Below are 20515 nucleotides of genomic sequence, written 5' to 3'. Positions count from 1 at the left end.
TGTGTATTTTCTCTCATACTTTTATCATGAATTTTGAAGGAGAAAACCTTGCTTTAATTAAAACACATACACAATTTCATTCTTTCTTAGAATGCCCTTCCATGTTTATTTTCCATAATATTCATCTCCTTAGAGAAATGCAGAGTGATAGAAAAGATGTTTCCTGGATACTGTTTAAAACATACAGTCTATTATCAAAACTACTATCAAAAGTCAACTATTGGGTAACTTGATTATGGAAATTGAAGTAACTTAGTCTACACAGAGATTATTTGACTACTTTACAATTTCCCAGGATGATATATTCCCCCAATTCTGATTTCTTTAATGAATTACTATAATTTGATTTGTGATGAACAGAGTCACTTTCCGTATTTCTATCTCCTGAGTTGTCAGTGATTTTAACGGAGAATTTAATTATGTTGCTTATGAAGTGATACAGCAAATCAATTAGCAACTATTTATCAATGACAATTAAAAATAACAATTCAAACATTTTAAATAACAGTTAATTAAATCAATTAACAGAGTATTTACTGTGTATGTAATACTGCTAGACTTAAATAAAAACATAACAAAAGTTTTCCTTTCCCGTCCCCTTAGTCCCAGTATTCAAACCCCATGCCTGCCAGAGATGCTAAGAGGGCTCAAACAAACCTTGTGTGCACCAGAACCCAGGGACCCCAGACAGATGGAGACAGACCTGTGTTTGAGCATCTCCTATGGAGATACAGGTCAGCAGTGGACTGCCATAGGGACAGGGGCTCTGGGGCAGAAGACTTGAGTATGGCATAAGCCATATTATTACAATCTTTATTGCCAAATTCAGACTTAAATTGAAGAAAGTAGCGAAAACCACTAGAACATTCAGGTATGACCTAAATCAAATCCCTATGATTATACAGTGGAACTGAGAAATAGATTTAAGGGACTAGATCTGAGATAGTGCCTGATGAACTATGGATGAAGGTTCGTGACACTGTACAGGAGACAGGGATCAAGACCATCCCCAAGAAAAAGAAATGCAAAAAAGCAAAGTGGCTTTCTGAGGAGGCCTTACAAATTGCTGTGAAAAGAAGAGAAGTGAAAAGCAAAGGGGAAAAGGAAAGATATACCCATTTGAATGCAAAGTTCTAAAGTCTCTAAAGAGAGATAAGAAAGCCTTCCTCAGTGATCACTGCAAAGAAATAGAGGAAAACAATAGAATGTAAAAGACTAGAGATCTCTTCCAGAAAATTAGACATACCAAGTGTACATTTCATGAAAAGATGGGCTCAATAAAAGACAGAAATAGTATGGACCTGACAGAAGCAGAAGATATCAAGAAGACATGGCAAGAATACACAGAAGAACTGTACACAAAAGAGCTTCATGACCCAGAATATCACAGCGGTGTAATCACTCACCTAGAACCAGATATCCTGGAATGCAAAGTCAAGTGGGCCTTAGAAAGCATCACTACAAAGCTAGTGGAAGTAATGGAATTCCAGTTGAGCTATTTCAACTCCTAAAAGATGATGCTGTGAAAGTGCTAAACTCAACATGCCAGCAAATTTGGAAAACTTGGCAGTGGCCACAGGACTGAAAAGGGTCAGTTTTCATTCCAATCCCTAAGAGAGGCAATGTCAAAAAATGCTCAAACTACTGCACAATTGCACTCATCTCACACACTTGTAATGCTCAAAATTCTCCAAGCCAGGCTTCAACAATATGTGAACCTTGAACTTCCAGATGTTTAAGCTGGTTTAGAAAAGGCAGAGGAACCAGAGATCAAATTGCCAACATCCACTGGATCACTGAAAAAGCAAGAGAGTTCCAGAAAAACATCTATTTCTGCTTTATTGACTATGCCAAAGCCTTTGACTCTGTGGATCACAATCAACTGTGGAAAATTCTGAAAGAGATGGGAATACCAGACCACCTGACCTACTTCTTGAGAAATATGTATGCAGGTCAGGAAGCAACAGTTAGAACTGGACATGGAACAACAGACTGGTTCCAAATAGGAAAAGGAGTATATCAAGGCTGTATATTGTCACCCTACTTATTTAACTTATAGGCAGAGTACATCATGAGAAACGCTGGACTGGAGGAAGCACAAGCTGGAATCAAGATTGCTGGGAGAAATATCAAAAACCTCAGATATGCAGATGACACCACCATTATGGCAGAAAATGAAGAACTAAAGAGCCTCTTGATGAAAGTGAAAGAGGAGAGTGAAAAAGTTGGCTTAAAGCTCAACATTCAGAAAAATTAAGATCATGGCATCCCGCCCCATCACTTCATGGCAAATAGATGGGGAAACAGTGTAAACAGTGTCAGACTTTACTTTTTTGGGCTCCCAAATCACTGCAGATGGTGACTGCAGCCATGAATTTAAAAGATGCTTACACAGGAAAGTAATGACCAACCTAGACAGCATATTAAAACACAGAGACATTACTTTGCCAACAAAGGTCCATCTAGTCAAGGCTATGGTTTTTCCTGTGGTCATGTATGGATGTGAGAGTTGGACTGTGAAGAAAGCTGAGTGCCAAAGAATTCATGCTTTTGAACTGTGGTGTTGGAGAAGACTCTTGAGAGTCCCTTGGACTGCAAGGTCATCCAGCCAGTCCATCCTAAAGAAGATCAGTTCTGATTATTCATTGGAAGGACTGATGTTGGAGCTGAAGCTCCGATACTGTGGCCACCTGATGCAAAGAGCTGACTCATTTGAAAAGACCCTGATGCTGGGAAAGATTGAAGGTGGGAGAAGGGGACGACAGAGGATGAGATGGTTGGATGACATTACTGACTGAATGGACATGAGTTTGAGTAAAGTCTGAGAGTTGGTGATAGACAGGGAGGTCTGGCGTGTTGCAGTCCATGGGGTTGCAAAGAGTCAGACACGACTGAGTGACTGAACTAAACTAAATGAACTAGTCCCAGTATAATCTCCAGGGACATAAATATCCCTGCCATCCCTTTCCTGATCCTCAAATTTTACCTTATTTCCAGCGCTTCCCTGGTGGCTCAGAGGTTAAAGCGTCTGCCTGGAATGCAGGAGACCCAGGTTTGATCCCTGGGTCGGGAAGATCCCCTGGAGAAGGAAATGGCAACCCACTCCAGTACTATTGCCTGGAGAATCCCATGGACGGAGGAGCCTCATAGTCTACAGTCTATGGGGTCCCAAAGAGTCGGACATGACTGAGTGACTTCACTCACTCACTCACTGACTCTTCCCCCCCAAATCAATGCTATCAAATGACCACACCCTGCCTCACATGAGGCTCCATCTGGCAAAAGTTAAACATCTTACTCCTTTCCCCCAACACAGTGTGCTGCTTTCCACCATCACAAGGTCAATTTCAAGTTACTGAATACTATCTGTGCATCCCCAGCCCCACCCAGACCTGGCCTCTCCCCTTTCAGATACACTCCCGTTCATAATCACCAGCTATGTGAGATACTTCTGTCATCTTCCTCACTCCACTCTGCACTCTGTTGACCTACAGCAGCATTCTTTACAAATAGAACAAGAACCCTTGAGAGTCTATAATGATTTTCCAAAGGATATACAATCAAGAATGGTTTTAAGTAGGATTTCCAGATCCTCACCTTCCATATATATTCTTTTATAAAACTGATCTGTCTGGGCTTCCCTGGTGGTCCAGTGGTTAAGAATCTGCCTGCCAACGCAGGGGACACAGTTTCAATTCCTGGTCTGGGAAGATCCCACATGCCTTGGAGAAACTAAGCCTGAGTGCTGCAACTACTGAAGCCCCAGCACCCGAGAGCCTGTGCTCTGCAACAAGAGAAGCCATCGCAACAAAGAAGAGCCCCCACTCAGGCAGCTAGAGAAAGCCTGTGGACAGCAACAAGGACCCAGTGCAGCCAAAAATAAATAAAAATAAAGTCTTAAAAGAACAAAACCTGATCTGTCTGAGAATGGTTTTAGATGGAAGTCATCATGACCATTCTGCTTTCCCATCTCACTTTTCTCAATTTCTCATTTGTCCTTTCCCACATAAACAGACACATACTAATATACATACACATATTCATAGGTCGATAGGTAAATAAAATCTCTCTCACTCCAAATGTTACTGTATTGCATATTTTGAGATATTAAAAAAAGAAAAAACCCAGGGCCCAAAATTCAAGAACATGAATTCTAAAGCCTACTTTAATCAAGACTTTATACATCTTTTCTAGGCCTCATATTTTTCTTTATCTTATACCCATTTCATGAACCATGAACTTCCAGATGTTCAAGCTGGTTTTAGAAAAGGCAGAGGAACCAGAGATCAAATTGCCAACATCCGCTGGATCATCAAAAAAGCAAGAGAGTTCCAGAAAAACATCTATTTCTGCTTTATTGACTATGCCAAAGCCGTTGACTGTATGGATCACAATAAACTGTGGAAAATTCTGAAAGAGATGGGAATACCAGACCACCTGACCTGCCTTTTGAGAAACCAATATGCAGGTCAGGAAGCAACAGTTAGAACTGGACATGGAACAACAGACTGGTTCCAAATAGGAAAAGGAGTACGTCAAGGCTGTATATTATCACCCTGCTTATTTAATTTATATGCAGAGTACATCAAGAGAAATGCTGGACTGGAGGAAGCACAAGCTGGAATCAAAATTGATGGAAGAAATATCAATAACCTCAGATATGCAGATGACACCACCCTTATGGCAGAAAGTGAAGAGGAATGAAAAAGCCTCTTGGTGAAAGAAGAGAGTGGAAAAAGTTGGCTTAAAGATCAACATTCAGAAAACTAAGATCATGGCATCTGGTCCCATCACTTCATGGCAGATAGATGGGGAAACAATGGAAACACTGGCTGACTTTATTTTTCTGGGCTCCAAAATCACTGCAGGTGGTGATTGCAGCAATGAAATTAAAACACACTTACTCCTTGGAAGGAAAGTTATGGCCAACCTAGATAGCATATTAAAAAGCAGAGACATTACTTTGCCAACAAAGGTCCATCTAGTCAAGGCTATGGTTTTTCTAGTGGTCATGTATGGATGTGAGAGTTGGACTACGAAGAAAGCTGAGCTCTGAAGAATTGATGCTTTTGAACTGTGGTGTTAGAGAAGACTCTTGAGAGTCCCTTGGACTGCAAGGAGATCCAACCAGTCCATCCTAAAAGAGATCAGTCCTGGGTGTTTACTGGAAGGATTGATGTTGAAGCTGAAACTCCAATACTTTGGCCATCTGATGTGAAGAGCTGAATCATTGGAAAAGACCCTGATGCTGGGAAAGACTGAGGGCAGGAAGAGAAGGGGACGACAGAGGATGAGATGGTTGGATGGCATCATCGACTCGATGGACTTGGCTTTGGGTGGTCTCTGGGAGTTGGTGATGGACAGGGAGGCGTGGTGTGCTGCAGTTCATGGGGTCACAAAGAGTCGGACATGACTGAGAGACTGAACTGAACTTAACTATACCCATTCCTGTTAAGAGTCAAGTATGGTATAGAAATAGGAGGCTTTGGCTTCTGTAGGGATGCAGCAGAGAGTGATAATGAGCTTAAGGACTTCATCTCCTCCTTTACTCAACTATTTACCAAAAAATGCATTGCTGTTAAAGAAGAGCCTAAGAGAATAAAGCAGGAGAGTGCATGGCTAAGAAATACTAAAAGTAGTGAAAACTTTCTTCATTTGGGCAGCAAACTCTGCCCAAAAGTGAGGTCTATGGCTTGTCTGTCTGAAAGTGAGCCTGAACAAGTGAGAAATGAGGGAAGTGTGTACTACACATTCATTTGAACTGATAAAGGAGGTCAGATTTGTCTGAGAGAAAGTCATCCTAATTTAGTCAATTGGCTTGATAATGAAAACTATCCTTGCCTATTTGGTTACATGACAGATGTGTTCTGTAATCTGAATGAGTTAAATCTATAGTTCCCAAGTTTTAATGAAAAAATATTTAAAGCATGTGATATAATAAATGCAACTTACCCAAAAATTACAGTATTAGCAAAGGTATATTGAAATTAACAGTGTTTCAATGTTCCCAACAATCTCTGAACACATAAGTTTTTTCAAAAGTGCCTTTAGATAAAGGAGAAATAGGTACAGTTAACAGTTACTTGATGAGTCTCAGGGAAACCTTTTTGTTATGCTGACCAGGAATTCAGAAGCTGAATAAATAGGTTATTTTATAAATTCTTTTGCTATTCTTTGCTCTCAACAAAATCGAAGAAGATGTCTTCATGATGACAGATTTTTAAAAATAATTTTTGGTGACATATTACTGTGGTTTTTGGTATCCAACTTAGAATGAGTTCAAATAATTGTGAGAGGTTGTTATGAAACATAAATTCCCTTCATTCTTTTTCAGGCCTTCTGATCTATTCCACATGCTCACATCCACAGTGGGAATACAACTGATATTGAACCATCTTTTATTACAAGTACTCACCCCGAAGAAAAGGCTATCCATGTGATTTTAAAATACATTTCTAATAACATTATTTTCTAATGTTTGATAATATTATAGCAAAATGTAAAATATATTTATTACCAATTGTGTAGTAATAAAAAATCTTAAAGATAACTCAATGTTGAAGAAAAAAGTGTTAAGACTTAAGAGCATTATGGTTACAAAATAATCAAATTTTTAATTTCAACTAGGATAGAATTCTATGAGAAAAAATGGAATAGAAATACAGGTGGTACATATATATGTAATGGAATATTACTCAGCCATTAAAAAGAATGAAATAATGCCATTTGTAGCAATATGGACAGACATGGGATTATCATACTAAGTAAAGTAAGTCATAAAGAGAAAGACAAATATCATATGATATCACTTACATGAGGAATATCAAAAAAATGATACAAATGAACTTATCTACACAACAGACTCATAGACTTAGAGAATGGACCTGGGGTTACCAGAGAGGAAGGGCTGGCGGGAAAGAAGAGATCCAGAGTTTAAGACTGAAATGTACACACTGCTATATTTAAAACAGGTAACCAACAAGGACTTACTGTATAGCACAGAGAACTCTGTTCAAAACTCTGAAATAATCTAAATGGGAAAGAATTTGAAAAAGAATAGATACATGTATATGTATAATTGAATCACTTTGCTATACACCTGAAACTAATACAATATTGTTAATCACCTACACTCCAATATAAAATTAAAAAAATATTTAAGGAAATATAGGTTCAAAGAGGTAAAGAAAAATAGAAAATGGAAGTAAAGAAGCTATTCATGAGTTGTTTCTATACGTTAAGTATAGCATCTATTCAGCATATATTCAGAAAAGTATAAAAATCTTAAGGGTAGTTCAGTAAATTTTCACGAAATGATTATGTAAAGCAGCACCCAGACCAAGAATAAGAACATTAACAGCACCCTAAAACACTTAGTACTCTCTTGTCCTGACACCCCTAAGTTAACCACTGTCCTTGCTTCCAACATCCCAGCTAAGATGTGCTTGCTTTTTGAACTTTATATAAATGACATTTTATAGTATGTGCTTTTTTTCCTGTTGCCTTTTACTCAGCATTATGTTTGTGAAGTTCATCCATTTTCATATATTGTTTAAATGTACTGTGTTTGTGTGTGTGTGTGTGCGTGTGTGCGTGTGCGCTCAGTCACGTCTGACTCTTTGCAACCCTTTGGGCTATAGCCTGCCAGGCTCCTCTGTCCATGGGATTTTTCAAGAAAGAATACTGGAGTGGGTTCACTCCTCCACAGAATCTTCCTGACCCGGGGATTAAACCCATGTCTCCTGCGTCTCCTGCACTGCAACCAGATTCTTTACCTGCTGAGCCATCAAGGAAGCCCTAAATGCACCAAAATAGGTTTTAAATATTTATTTTAAACTAACAATTTTACAACATGCAAGAAACTACATATTTGAATCTGTCAGACACATGAAGAAAAATTTGGATGCCTGCTCAAAAGTATGAAGGTTTTGTTATTTAGTGTCCATGGGCTTCAATTTTACCATATTTTAAACGAGGTTAAATACTGTTTTTCTCATAGAGTGGCTATGAGGCTCTACACAGAAAGTGCTTAGCATAGTTTCTGACATGTTATAAACAGCAGCCATGGTTGTGGTTGTAGTTGCTGCCTTCCAATGAGCCATCCTAACTTTTCTAACACCATCTCCAAATCCCTCCTCCTTACTGACCCCAAGTGCTATATCTAAAACATATACACATGTCCCTCCCATGCTGAAACTAACCTTGTTCTGGTTTTCTGTCACTTAGAGCATATGGTCCAAGCACTCCTGCACGACTTACAGTGACAACCTAGACCAGACCTCTGCCTACCACCTCTGTAATTTAGGTGTATAAAGACATCTTTCACTGAACTATTGGAAAAAATAACTGGGGGGTGGGCAGAAATCTTTAAAAAGAAAACCTTAGTCTATGTATGTAAAGCATTTGGCATGAAACAAGTAACAAATGGCAAGTTACCCAGGTAGGAAGGAAGAAAGGAGAGAGGAAAGATTGCTGCCTAATCTGATAGTGTTGGCATTGGAAGGATACCTATCATGGTGACAGGTCTCAATCTGTTCTTGATATCCACTTTCTAGCCAAGTTGTGTAGATGTGGCATAAGGAAAATAAGTAGGAGGCATGATTTTATTCCATTTTGTAGATAAGAAAACTATGATCCTGAGAAGTTAAGTGATTTGCCCAAGAATTTACAGGGAATCATGGAAGAACCAGGATTCTTATGTGAATCTATCAGACTCCAGAGCTGTTTTTTATTTTTTTTTTCCTCCATTCCACGGATCTCTGAAATATTCTAATTTTAAAGTGGTGTCTCAAAGATGCTCTCCTCCTAGGGGGAGATAATTTTCAATTTCAGCCTCTCTGAGCCTCAGGGTCTAGCTTGTAAAATTGAGCTAATAATAGTAATTGCCTTTTAAATGAGTTAATACTTGAGCTATGCCTAAAATAACACTCAATAAGTTTTACCTCTATTGTTGTTTTAATTTTATACTCTTAGCTCATTGGCTTTCTGATTTAAATAGAAAATCAGTGTATGAGGCTTTGGCCAAAATAGGTCAGATCTCTCATGGGAGCATTATCCCTTCCATATAAGGTAAACATCAATGTTTTGGTATACCCTTGACTATTTTCCTAATCATTACCATAGCTCTTTAATATTCCTGTGAACTCAAGACCCAATCATAGGTGCTAAATAGGTGCTGATTCAACCTTGCAACAAACCTGTAAAATTAGCACATATTTCAAAAAAAGAAAAAAAACACACATTCCATGGTAAAATTGTATATTCTCAGCTAATAAACTTGCCATAGCATCCTATTTTTAGAAACTCAACTTCTCCCATTGTACTTTAAAGTCTGTGAAGCTCAGTTTTTTAAATATAAATATTCTGTATTATTATAACAACAATAATAATAGTAATGTCCAAAATTCTGTTTCATAATTTATGATGTGTTTGTACATTTATTATTGCATTTAATTTTTCTCATGAATATGTGTTTGACCAGGGATATGGTAAATATAAATGCTGTCATTTATAGAAAGGTGGAAATGAATGGTACATTTCAAAGAATAATTTAAATCATCCTTCATACATATCGCATGGCAAGAAAAGGACTTGCCTGGATAGAGTCTCAACAGAAATTAACTATCATGGCCACAGTGGATCAAGCAGAGGACACAAGGATGGCCTGAATACAATCCCTGTTTTATGGAGGGTCCAGCCCATCTGGACACAAGCAGACACAAAAACACACCCACACAACAGGCAGACGAAACCTACATAGTACAAATTTATGACATACGCATTGCTGAGCTGAAATCCTGGGTTCTCAGGATGAATAGCCCATATAGAGGAAGCAAAAAGAGAGGACTCGAATCCGCTGATAATTTAGAAAACACTGTCTTCCTGAGAAGGTGCTGTGGGGTGAGTGACTGAGCCTTGCTTCTCAATGTGTTGCCCGCAGAGCACCAGCATCTACATCCCCGGGAAGCTCAAAAGGACGACACGATCTCAGGGCCCACACCTGACCTCCTGAGGCAGATTTTGAACTTTAACAGGATTCCCAAGTGATCTGCACATACATTAAAATTGGTTTAGAAGCCCCAGTATAGAAATATCTGGGGAGTTTTATTAAGAAATGTTCAGACCTGGGCCCCACCCCAAGCTTTATTATGTCAGAGTCACTTGCCCATCTTCATTGTATCTCAGCTAAAACATAGCTTTCTTTATGAAGTCTTCCCTGACCCACCTTCAGACGAAGTCAGATTCCTCAGTTATCATTCTCAAGGCTTGTTTAGTTGAAATTATACTTTGTAACAACGCATTTATGCTATATGATAACTGTCTCTCAGGCTGGCAAACACTCTGTGAGAGCAGCAACTGCTTCTAGTTTTGCTTAGCATTACACTCCCAGCACCTAGTAGAATTCTTGTCACATGTTATACATTCGATATGTTCATTCATTCATTCCACAAATACCTGTTGAGGACCTACAGTATTCTAACTGCTTAAGATGTATCAGTGAGTGAAACAAGGGTCCCTGAAGGAAGTGACAGAAAATAAATGTGTTGTTCTATTTCTAGTAAGGAAAGAAAATTAATGATAAGGATGAAAAATAAAACGATCATGTAGTACACAAGAGAGATAGAAGTGTTACTCAAAAATAAGAATGAAGACAGGGTTAGGGGAACTGGGAGCACTGATGGGAATGGGGGTGGGACAAACCAAACATTTTAAATAGGGCAATAAGGGCAATGTGTCACGTCTGCAAGAGATTTGGAGGGAAGCAGTTGTTAGCTCACAGACCTCTCAAGCAAGAACATGCCAGACTAGAGAAACAACACTGCAAAGATCCTAATGAAGGAGCACACTGGTGTGTTCCAGGAACTGCAAAGTTTCCAGAGTGGGCAACATGGAATAGTGGGGAGACAGAGGAGGTGGCAAGCTGTGGGGTAGGAGTATGAGGTGGCTACACAGAGGGAACTGGAGACCAGATCATTTAATGCAGGGTCTCCTAGGTGGGTATAAGGACTTTGGCTTTTTCACTGTGTGAAACATGCAGCCGTTGCAGGATTTTGAGCAGCAGAGAGACATAACTTGACTTAATTTTAAAGAAAACATTCTGATTACTGTGTTGAGAACACATTAAAAGGGATCAAGAGTAAAAACAGAGGGTAAAGAAATCAAGAAACTACTGCAGCGAGTCGGGTGACAAATTATGATAATGACGGTGGCTTCGACCCAGGCATTAGCAGTGGCATTGGAGAGAACTGGTTCAGATCTGAATAATATGTGTACACACATATGAATCCATGTATTATCACAAAGCAAACACAACCGAATGAACACCACTAAGGTCAAAGAAGAGAAGTCCTCTCCTGTCTCCTCCTAAGGGTAACCACTAGTTCAGTTCAGTTCAGTTTACTTCAGTCGCTCAATTGTGTCCGACTCTTTGCGACCCCATGAACTGCAGCACACCAGGCCTCCCTGTCCATCACCAACTCCTAGAGTTTACCCAAACTCATGTCCATTGTTTCGGTGATGCCATCCAACCATCTCATCCTCTGTCGTCCCCTTCTCCTTCTGCCTTCAATCTTTCCCAGCATCAGGGGCTTTTCAAATCAGTCAGCTCTTTACATCAGGTGGCCAAAATATTGGAGTTTCAGCTTCAACATCAGACCTTCCAATAAACACCCAGGACTGATTTCCTTTAGGATGGACTGGTTGGATCTCCCTGCAGTCCAGGGGACTCTCAAGAGTCTTCTCCAACACCATAGTTCAAAAGCATCAATTCTTTGGTGTTCAGCTTTTTTTATAGTCCAACTCTCACATCCATACATGACTACTGGAAAAACCATAGCCTTGACTAGACGGACCTTTGTTGGTGAAGTAATGTCTGCTTTTTAATATGCTGTCTAGGTTGGTCATAACTTTCCTTCCAAGGAGTAAGCATCTTGTAACCACTATCTTGACTTCTAACACTAGCGGTTTACCTATTTTCATTCTGCGCATAAATGGAATCAACAATATACATTTTTTGATATGTCTGACCTCTTCTCTTGAAATTGATTCATGCTGTTACATGTAACTGAAGTTCATGAAAGTTTACTGCAGGATAGTGTTTGAGTGTATAAATATGCATAATTTATTTATCCTTCTTACTGTTGCCAGGGGCTTTCCAGGTGGCGCAGTGGTAAACAATCTGCAGCCAATTGCAGGAGGTGCAAGAGATGCCGGTTCGATCCCTGGGTTGGGAAGACCCCCTGGAGTAGGAAATGGCAATCCACTCCAGTATTCTCACTGGAAATCTCCATGGACGGAGGAGCCTGGAGGGTCACAGTCCATAGGGTCACAGTCCATGGGGTCACAGAGAGTTGAAAGCAACAGAGCATGCACTGTTGTCACGCAATGGTTGTTTCCAGTTTACGGCTATTTTGAATAATAGTACCATGAACATTCTTAAACATGCATTTTTGTGTCATTATCTATTGGTCTTATTGCTAGAAGTAGAATTGGATATTAGGTAATTAGTTATAGATGCATACAATTTTCATAGATAATGTTAAGCAATTTCTTGAAGTGCATTTTATCAACTTTAACTCTTACCAGTGGATATAAAGTGTTCCGATTGCTCTGCATTGGGCTTTGCAAATTTTAGCCATTTTATTGAATATGTAGTGATAACTCAGAGGGGATTTAATTAACATTTTTCTGATGATTTAAAGGTGAGCACCTTTTCATATGTTTATTGACTGTTTGGAGATGGTCTTTGTAAAGTGCCTCTTCAGAATACATTCTTCTATTGCATTGTTTATGTCTCTTTTCTCATTGATTTCCAGAAATTCTCTGTTTTGGGAAAGAGCTTGTCAACTGCATGCACTGCAAGTATCTTCTCATATTAAACGGTTTATTTTTCACTTTCTTCAATAGTGTCTTCCGATGATTACAGTTTCTTAATATTAATGTAATTCAGTTTCTTTTTTTTTTCTATATGAATATCCAATTGACCTGGCACCATCTATTGAAAAGACCATCTTTTCATTTCTTTTCTATACTGCAACATTTATCACAGATCAAGAGTTCATGTTTGTGTGTGTATAGTTCTAAATTATCTGTTCTGTTCCATTGATATATCACCAACTATTTTGGCTTTCAACCCAGAATTCACTAGCATAAGTGTTCCATGTTTTTCCTCTGTTTTAAGAGCATTTTGGATATTCTTAGCTTTTTGCATTTCCACATAAATTTTAAAATTGGCTTGTTAACTTTGATAATAATAACAATGAAAAACTCAGATTTTGGTTGTAATTTAAATCTATAAATGAATTAAGAGAGAACTGACATCTGTACAATACTGCATCCTCCAATGAACATGGTATACATGACCATTGATTTATGTCTTTTAATTTCTATCATTAATGCTTTATAGATTTGTGTGTAGATGCCTTACATATCTTTCATTAAATATTCAAGAATTTTATGTTTAATGCTACCAAAAATAATCTTTATTATACAGAAATATATAAAAATTTATATGTTGAACTTATACCCAGAAAAGTTGTTAAACTACAGATAAGTCAACTTATCTGTAGACTGTTTTGGATTTTCAAGGTAAGCAATTATATTGTGTAAGAATAACAACATTTACATTTCTTTCTTTTTAATCCTTTTAGCTTTTAATTTTTCTTGCCTGCTGAACAATGTTGAATAAAAGTAAAGTTTTCCTATCTTATCCCTAACTCAGAGGAAAATGCTCAAAAGTTCTCATTTAAGTATGATGCTTGCTGTAGGCTTTTTGCAGATGTTCATAACTAGATTAAGGAATAGAAGGCTATAGTTTTCTAAAGTTTTTTTAATCATGAATAGATATTGAGTTTAATCAAATTATTTTTCTGCATCTATTTTTCTCTTTTATTCTGTTAATGTGGTAATCACACTAACTGACTTGCAAATGTTAACCCAAATTTCCATTTGTGGATTAAAATCTATTTGATCATGATGTAATATCCTTTTCAATATATTGCCAGATTTAGTTTGCTAACATTGTTTTAGGATTTTGTTATCTATGTTCATGGATGAGATTGGCCTGATCTTTGCCTTACGCCAACCTTCACAGGTTTTGGTGTTAAGGTTATACTGGCTTCAAAAAATACTGAAATGCAGTTAGTCTTTTATTCTTTAGAAGATTTTGTAAGATTAGCATTATTTTTTTCTTTTTACATTTGGTAATACTTATGAAGCTTCCTTTTTGGTGAATGTTCAAAATATTGATTAAATCTAAAATTACAGAATGGGAAGGAAGAGCATCAGGTCTGAAAGCCACTCTCTTATTGAAGGACACCTGAGTTGAAAGAAAAAGGACTTAATCAACACACTTCAAGACCAAACACAGCCCTACTATATGCTGTAAGTTCCCAGTATATCCTTCCTGAGAGACATACCTATAGCAAGGAGAAATCTGAATTTTCAGAATTACTTTTCCTTGGTTGTGTTAAAAATTAAGTTTGGCTATTGTGATTGACCTCAGCTACTCTCCTTGGCTTTATTGTAAGCATCTCCAAGTCAGGTTTTTTTCTCCTAATGTCCCCTTTTAGTCACCTTTCAGTATCCAACATAACAGGCTGACTGCCTAGGAAAGGAATCGGAGAGAAAGTACATTAATATCTCAAATGTTATTTCCACAATATCCATGTATTCATTAGAAAAAAATGAACGATAGAAGCAAAAGTTGGGATACTATGCACAGTGAAATAAGTCAGGCAGAGAAAGACAAATATTGTATGATATCACTTGTATGCAGAATCTAAAAATATATATTTATAGAAACAGAGAATAGATTGGTGGCTTCTGGGAGTGGGGGACCAGGTTGAGAATGGGTAAAGACAGTCAAAATGCACAAACTTCTAGTTATAAGACAAATACACCCTAGGAATGCAATATACAGCATAGTGTCTATAGTTAACAATACTGTATTATATACTTGAAAGTTGCTGAGAGTAGATCTTGAATGCTCTCACTACACACACACAAAAATTATAACTATGTGAGTTGACAGATGGGCTAACTAACCTTATGGTGGTAAACATTTCACAATGTATACATAATCAAATCACTATGCCATACACCCTAAACTTACACAATAATATATGTCAACTGTATCCCAATAAATCTGGAAAAGAGATGCAAAAATTATTTGAAAGTGTCTCGTAATCAGCAGAAAAAGTGAAACTGCTCAGTCTTGAAAGGTAAGAAGAAGCCAAGGCTCCTCCAATGTTATACTCACAATCACCCACATTTGGCCTCCCAAAGGAAGAACCAGGAGATAAATAATATACGCTTGAGTTGACAGGTTGATATGGAAAACAGTTCATCTTGTGATGGTTTCTCTCAGTCAGAATTCAGTGGTTATTTCCCATCATAGTCTAATAACATGAAACGTAAGCAATCTTTTCACCAGTGTGTGCCCTTAGAAATGTGATTCAAGACAGTCAAGGTGCTCTTCAACATGTTTGCTTCTTTCCTTGATTATTTTTAAACTGGGTAACTTACATTTACAGTGACATTCAGAATGACTTTTTTTTCCCTTTCATCATACAAAAAAGAAAGGGGGGAAATGCTTCCAAATCCTCTTGGAACAAACCTAGTTGGTCAATTAAGTGGTAAATAAATATTGTTGCCAAACTACCTTTACAGTATGACATAGAGAATACCTTTGTGTTTTTTAAAAAAATTTTTTAAAGCCCTACATTAACTCTCTGGGAGTTATGACATGGGCAAAATTATCAATAAAATCTTAGTGTTTATCAAAAGCCTCCCAGCTCTCTTAGAACCTTCCTGCTGCCACATTTGGATCTCGCTGCTCCAACCCCCCGGGCCTGTCCCATCCTTCCAGCCTGTGACCAGATAGCAGAGAAAAATTAATTACATATTTCCTTGCCCCGTACACAGTTTGAGGCAATAAAAAGATCAGAAAACTTTTTAACAATGAGGGAACTCATGCACATCCAAGCCAATCAGACCAGTGCCAGGTTCTGGGAGGTAATCAGTGATGAACATGGCATCAGCCTGACCCACACCCATATCATGGAGCCAGACCGCATTTCCATGTACCAAATACAATGAAGACACAGAAGGCAAATATGTCCCTCATGCTATCTTTTTGGATCTAGAACCCAGGAGCATGGGCTCTGTTCTCTCAAGTCCTTTTGGTCAGATCATCAGACCAGGTGATTTGTTTTTGGTCAGTCTGGGGCAGGCAACAACTGAGGCAAGGGCTGCCAGGGACCAGCCCCAGCTGATCCAGGGTATTCGAAGCGGGGATGGCGTCAGCGACCTATTTATTTAAATATTTTATCAAAGATATAAACAGTAATAGGATGAGGATAGCTCAGTAGGAAAATTCAGTGGAGAAAAGAGGCTGAGTAGCTTGGTTTACACGGGAGACCAATAAAACTTCAAGACAAGAAGTTTGCACCACTTACGTAGGCTGCAGGTGTCCTTCCGTTCTCCTGAAGGAGAGGAGACACTGAGGCCTCCCCGGTCGGATCTTAGAAGCCCAGGCATAATTAGCAAGCATGGCGGGTTCCGCACTCCAGATGGAGACTCAGCCAGAATTTGGGAGAGAGAACGACATAGGGAGACCAAGTTTTGGTGAACAAGGCCCGCACTTTATTTTCCAAAGTAGTTTTTATACCTTAAGTTGTGCATAGAGGATAATGGGGGAAGGACTGGAGTCATGCAAGGACAGCAGTTCCTGGTCCTAATCAAAGCCAGGCTTTCAAACTTATCATATGCAAAAGTTCAGGTGAATTACATCATCTTCTGGCCAGGAGGCCTGTTAACATTTTAAGAAACTTATCTTTCTCTAAAGGTGATTATTCCAAAGTCAGGCACCAGCCTCCAAAAAAGCATTGGACAAAGCTGCATTCCTATAGGGCAAAGGTGAGGTGGGCTCAATCAAGAAAAAAATTAACTCAAGGGTCCAAGGTTACAAACATTGAGGCTACTACTTACATTTCTATACACCCATTATATCAATCAATACACTGCCAAGGACACAGTAGGTAAGGGGTATGGAGACTTAGCAACAAACATTGGCCCAATAAGTGAAAAACCCTTCACCAATACAATTTCTAATCAATCTTTTAACTACTCAAAGGAATCTGTGTGTAGACAGTTTAGAACATCTCCTGCCTCTCACAGTTGGGAGGCTCTTAACAATCACATGTGGCCGGAAAAACCTATTCAGGCAGGCTAGAGGATTTCCAAAGGAGTTTGTAGGTTAAACACTGTCACACCCAGGAATTATTAACTGGAGCTGTAAGCTAACTCTTTTTTCAGAGAGAGGTAGTGGGGGACAGCCCCCCGTTAAGTCAGAGGTGTAGGTGAAAGCACAAAGCAGAAAGTAGGCAGACTCTGGTTTTGGGGGTAGATGCTCGAGAATTTCCAGCGGGACTCCTGAGGCTCGATCCCGCCTTTGCGTATGCCAAGCCTCCTTCCTCATGACCTTTGTCATGGGCGGAGTTCCTCATGCTGGCTCCTGGCAGTGATAGAATTCCAGTTGAGCTATTCCAGATCCTGAAAGATGATGCTGTGGGAAGTGCTGCACTCAATATGCAATATGCAATATGCACTCAATATGCAATATGCCGGCTCCCGGCAAAGGGCCATGATACAGAGGGGGCCAACATCATGAACACCCTCAGTGAGGTGCCCTCAAGCCAGTGTCTGGCACTGTGGTTGAGTCCTACAACACCACCCATCAGCTACTGGAAAACACTGATGAGATAGATCTACTGCGTTAACAATGAGGCCCTTTACAATATCTGCTTCCACACCCTCAAGCTGACCTTGCCAACCCACAGGGACCTGAACAACCTCCTTCCAGCCTCCATGAGTGATGTCACTACCTGCCTCTGCTCCCTTGGCCAGCTCGGTGCCAACCTCCACAACCTGGCAGTCAACATGGTGCCCTTCCCATGTCTCCACTTCTTCATGCCTGGATTTGCCCCTCTGACCAGTCATGGAAGCCAGCAGTATCAGGCGCTCAGTGGGCCCAAGCTCATCCAGCTGGTCTTCAATGCCAAGAACATGACGGCTGCCTGTCACCCCCACCATGGCCGGTACTGAGCGGGTAAAAGGCAGGAAGGCCAGGGGTCCCCAAATGGAGGACACAGGCTGCAAGTATCAGACATTTTTTATCTCTCTCTTAAGCGGCAGGAGGAAACAAACTAGTGTTATATTTTTTCCCCTTCTCTATACAAAGAGGTTTCTCTTAAAACTTTGTGTTGCCATAATGACACCTGGTTCCACTTAACACTTCTCAAACCTTGAGCTGACCAATGCATTTTCCTTATGGAAATGTTTGTCTTAAGCTATGTTAATGTACCCTAGACTCTGTCTTCAAGTGGGTTCGCCTAAAGGCTCAGAACCAACTTGACAAACCAGTATGTTATGCTCATACATTATTCTCCTAATCTAAGTTAATGAAACTATATATTTGTATGGAAATCTGCCTTTCTTCAAGACTCATGTCAATTGTTTTATGGCCCGGGATGACTCACCTGGTGCCATTCTGAGTTTTGAGACATTTCCTTTGTTTAATTAGCAGACTGCTAGTAGCTATATAGTATCTGGCTAAAGACTAGCAGGGGGGTACTCTATCTGCCACCTTCTGATGTCTATGTCAGATGCTTTCTCTATCTCTTTTATACTTTAATAAAACTTTATTACACAAAAGCTCTGAGCTACCAAGCCTAGTCTCTGGCCCTGGGTTGAATTCTTCTCCTCTGGAGGCCAAGAATCCCAGCATCTTTCATGGTTCAGCAACAACCTTTCAGTACCTCATGGTGTATGCTATCTTCTGTGGGCTAATATCCATGAAGGAGGTGGATGAGCAGATGTTCAACGTACAGAACAAAGTCAGAAGCTACTTCTTGGAATGGATCCCCAACAATGTCAAGATGGCCATCTGCAACATCCCATCCCATGGCCTCAAGATGGTAGTCACCTTCACTGGCAACAGCACGACCATCCAGAAGCTTTTGAGCACATCTCAGAGAAGTTCAATGCCATGTTCCACAGACAGGCCTTCCTCCACTGGTACACAGGTGAGGGAATGGATAAGATGGAGTTCACTGAGGCTGAGAGCAACATGAACGACCTCATCTCTAAACACCAGCAGTACCAGGATGCCACCACAGAAGAGGGGGAGGATTAGAGTGAGGAGGCCAAAAAGAAGGCCTAAGGCCAAGTCCCCATCATCTCAGGCTTCTCAGTCCCCTCAGCTTTCTTCCTCAATTGGCCCTTTCCTCACCCTCAGCATTTGTGTTTTCTGACTCTATCTTGTTTTTTTGTTTTGGGTGAGCCAGGGTGGGGGTGGCCCAGCACAGCACCTGGTACATAATAAGGTGCTCAATAAATACTTATTGTTTGTTGAATGTTTCTCTCTTTCCACTCTGGGGAACCTAGATTTATGCTATTCTGGGTAACCCTGTATTTCCTTCAGGGGCCCACTCCTCCCATATGTCCAGTTAACATTCCCTCTCTGAGATTACTCTCAAGAAGCTAGGTCTCATCAAATCCCATTTAGAACAGGGTGCTAAAAACCTGGACAGATGACCACCATCTTAGGCCATGTGGCAGACCAGGAGAAAGGAAACCAAGGAGCATGTGCAAGTCCCTCCAAGGAAGGGGTTCAGTTCAGTTCAGCTCAGTCACTCAGTTGTGTCCGACTCTTTGCAACCCCATGAACTGCAGCACGCCAGGCCTCCCTGTCCATTACCAACTCCTGGAGTACAAATGAACATCACCAGATGGTCAACACCAAAATCAGATTGATTATATTCTTTGCAGCCAAAGATGGAGAAGCTCTATACAGTCAACAAAAACAACACCGGGAGCTGACTGTGGCTCAGACCATGAACTCCTTATTGCCAAATTCAGACTTAAATTGAAGAAAGTAGGGAAAACCACTAGACCATTCAGGTATGACCTAAATCAAATCCCTTGTGATTATACAGTGGAAGTGAGAAATAGGTTTAAGGGACTAGATCTGATAGATAGAGTGCCTGATGAACTATGGACTGAGGTTTGTGACATTGTACAGGAGACAGGGATCAAGACCATCCCCATGGAAAAGAAATGCAAAAAAGCAAAATGGCTGTCTGAGGAGGCATTACAAATAGCTTTGAAAAGAAGAGAAGCAAAAAGCAAAGGAGAAAAGGAAAGATATAAGCATCTGAATGCAGAGTTCCAAAGAATAGCAAAAAGAGATAAAAAAAAAAAGCCTTCCTCAGTGATCAATGCAAAGAAATAGAGGAAAACAACAAAATGGGAAAGACTAGAGATCTCTTCAAGAAAATTAGAGATACCAAGGGAACATTTCATGCAAAGATGGGCTCGATAAAGGACAGAAATGGTATGGACCTAACAGAAGCAGAAGATATTAAGAAGAGGTGGCAAGAATACACAGAAGAACTGTACAAAAAAGATCTTCACAACCCAGATAATCATGATGGTGTGATCACTCACCTAGAGC

The 20515-nt window shown here is 39.7% G+C and overlaps 1 pseudogene; it reads left to right on the top strand.

Moving 5' to 3' along the window:
- The first annotated feature begins 15960 nt into the window (after nt 1–15960).
- LOC113896548 lies at nt 15961–19222 on the top strand (annotated as a pseudogene).
- The last annotated feature ends 1293 nt before the right edge of the window (nt 19223–20515 follow it).

The sequence above is a fragment of the Bos indicus x Bos taurus genome, chromosome 7 (genome assembly GCF_003369695.1).
Source record: "Bos indicus x Bos taurus breed Angus x Brahman F1 hybrid chromosome 7, Bos_hybrid_MaternalHap_v2.0, whole genome shotgun sequence".
NCBI classification, from domain to species: domain Eukaryota; kingdom Metazoa; phylum Chordata; class Mammalia; order Artiodactyla; family Bovidae; genus Bos; species Bos indicus x Bos taurus.
This window is presented reverse-complemented; position numbering and strand designations above follow the sequence as displayed.